This window comes from Solanum tuberosum, unplaced genomic scaffold, assembly GCF_000226075.1.
Source record: "Solanum tuberosum cultivar DM 1-3 516 R44 unplaced genomic scaffold, SolTub_3.0 scf00801, whole genome shotgun sequence".
NCBI lineage: Eukaryota > Viridiplantae > Streptophyta > Magnoliopsida > Solanales > Solanaceae > Solanum > Solanum tuberosum.
This window is the reverse complement of record NW_006239770.1, coordinates 1,628-4,959: the sequence shown is the minus strand read 5'-3', so window position 1 is coordinate 4,959 and position 3,332 is coordinate 1,628.

The window sequence follows — 3,332 nt, the reverse complement described above, 5'->3', positions numbered from 1 at the left end:
TAGTTGTTTATTGACTGACTTACCGTAAAGATGTGAAGTTTTATTGTTTTGAAGATACATTAAGTGTTTTGTAGTATTCCTCTCCAGGTCTACATTATATTTCTAAGTAATTAATTATTATATTTTTGAAGAGCAGTTATTTTCACAATTTTTATGTCGCTTCTAAATTAATTTTCACTGCATTTTAATACCGTACATTAATTTTTCTATATTATAAGTATTATACATGTCAATGCAGATTTTACAACAGTGAATCCGATACAAAATTTCATCAATCATATTAAGTATATGATACAAAAATTAAAGTATCTTAAAATAACATAATTATTGTTCACACACACTGTACAATTTATATTTTATAAGATTATAAGATGATACTAAATTTTTTTTTACTTACATAACTATTAGGTATATGATACATAGGTGCCTAAAACATTTCAAATTGATACAGTTTTATCATTTTATGACAAAGTTTCAAAGATATAAAGTATCATATACATATTTTATACTAAAATCAATCTAATTTTTTAAATATCTTATATTTAATTTCCAGAAAACTATTTTGTGCATGAAAACTCAAATTTCGTCCATAAATATCGAAATTTTATGTATATGATATATAATATTGTTAAAAAAAACAAATTCTGATACTCTATTATTACTAGATACAAAATTTAGAAAATAATATTATGTATATGATATATAATTTATTCATATGATAAGGTAGTATTTTTATTTTTTAGATTATCTTTTTAGTTTTGTGTTATACTCAATTTTTACATCATGAAGGACATTGGTGGCATTTCTATGCCACATATAGTGGATGATGCAGTAGTCAAAGGTAATGTTGATTTAGAATCTGCTTCTGATCAATTACTCCAACAACCCATTTCACCTATACACATGGATTTTGCAACTGTTGATCACAATGGTAATGTATCTGCTGTGGATGTTGAACAACGACTTGTTAATGAAGAAAATGTTGCAAAGGTATGCATATGATACTTAAATTTACATATACTTTATAATTCCTTCCTTATATTTTGTATATGATATATTAACTTTGGCACACATCACAGCTATTTGACACTATTAATCGATGTAAAAATTATAAAAAGCAGATAGTATACCAATCTAATTTTTATAATAAATTGACAATTAAATAATGTTGCCAAAAACATAACATTATTCATTTATTGCATCATAAAATAGTAACCATTACGAATCTTTTGGGAAGAAAGTACATGTTCTTCTATTGTGACCTTCCTGTCCACATTGTCTACAACAGTTCGTGTTTGTGGTAATCTTTTCATCTGGATTTTTCTTCCTCTTTTTTCTTGGCCTTCCAGGCATTTTTTTGTATCTTGGTGGCAAGACTACTTCTTCCAAAACAGATTCTGGAGCTATCCAATCACTTTTGTCTGGCATTGGTTCTATTGGAAGTGCATACATGTTTGTTAATGCATAATGTTTATAGTGATCAGAGCAGTAGGGATGTACATCTTTAATATTCTTCTTCTTCAAAACAGCCATTGCGTGCACACAAGGTATCTCGTCATGTTGAAATCTACCACATGAACAAGTTTTTCTTTCAAGACATACAATGTATCTTATCGCACCTTCATACACTGCAAAGATATATTCATAAGATGCAACTACTTGCAAATGTTTAAAAATTACAGATACATCAAACGAATTTGTAATTGGTATACTTAACAATATAACGAGAAGAAAAGCTAGAATCATAAAAATTAATAATACAAATATGTACCTTCATTTTCACACATTTGGACGCGTTTATAATCAATATTTCTTCAAATCTTCTCCCTAATGTTTCCTTTGTATAAGATGCTATTTCTCGATTTTTGCAATTCCAAGTACCAAATAGAATTCTAACTTCTTCCAGAAAGTCTATAATAGGTAATTGTCGTGCATCAACAAGGCAACCATTTATACATTCCGCTATGTTCGAAGTCATCATCCTCCCCCTGTTCACAGTTGCATGAGATCTAGCCCACCTTTCATACCCAGCATCTTGAAGATACTTCTTAACTCTTCCATCTATTTTTCCACTTTAGCCATTAATTTTTCTAAAATCATCTTTCTGATAAGCCTTTGCCATCGAATAGAAAATATCACTTAGTATGGTTCTGCTTCTCTTGTAGTATGTACCACACATTTTTTCCAGAGGTGCCATATGCATGCGAAATGAGGAATACTTGGATAAACAATACTTACACTCTTCAATATGCTTTCATTTCGATCTGATACAACACACATTTGTTCTCTATCACCAAATACATTTTTTAAAGTGTTGGAAGAACCATGTCCATGAACAATCATTTTTCGTGTCTACAATTCCATAAGCTAACGGCAAGATACAACTTTCAGATTTAAACACATACCATTACGATTCTTTATATATGATTGTTCCATTATGTTATATTACTATCTTGAAAAATCAAATTAATAAACAACATGTCATACCTGCCCCATCGAGTGTACTTGCCGATACAAATGTCCCTCGATAAGATCCGCTAAGATGTGAAGCATCAACAACAACAACAGGCCTACAGAACTCAAACCCTCTCATCATTGGCCTTAATGATATGAAGAGATACATAAACTCATTTTTTTCCGACGTGTGCATACGTATATATGAATTTGGATACACAATGTTCAGCATATATATGTATTTTGGCATCTGTTTGTATCCGTCTGCAGGTTTACCCCTAATCATCTCCAATGCACGTTCTTTTGCACGCCATGCTTGTTGGTAAGAAATTTCAACTCCATATAGTGCCCTAACATCCTCAATTATATCGTTTGGAGTATGTTTTCTTTTATGATTCAATAACTTTGGAGCTGTCACACCACTAAGAAACCCAACAGTAGCTTGAACGTTACTTAATACCCTATCTCTCAATGGACATGTATGTTCACTATTGAAGTATCTCACTTTGAATATGTCCGTATTTTTCCTAACGGACGCCTTCAATTCCCAACAACAAGCATCTGAATGACATACTAATACGTAGCTGCAATAAAATAACAGTACACCATACATTATTACAAAGACTTTTAGTTAAATTGTAATCTGCACACAGTTCAATGATGACTCATATTATATATTTGCTATACAATCAGATAGCACATTCAAAATTTAATTAAACTGTCAAGCAGAAAACCTTATGATACCTAACAACTACAATTGCACCATACACACGTTATTTGTGTATCATGATCAACACGATATCAAATAAATCTTAAAAAATCATCAATTTTATAAGATTGAAGTATCACATACCTTTTGCTATCAGATCTCTTAACTC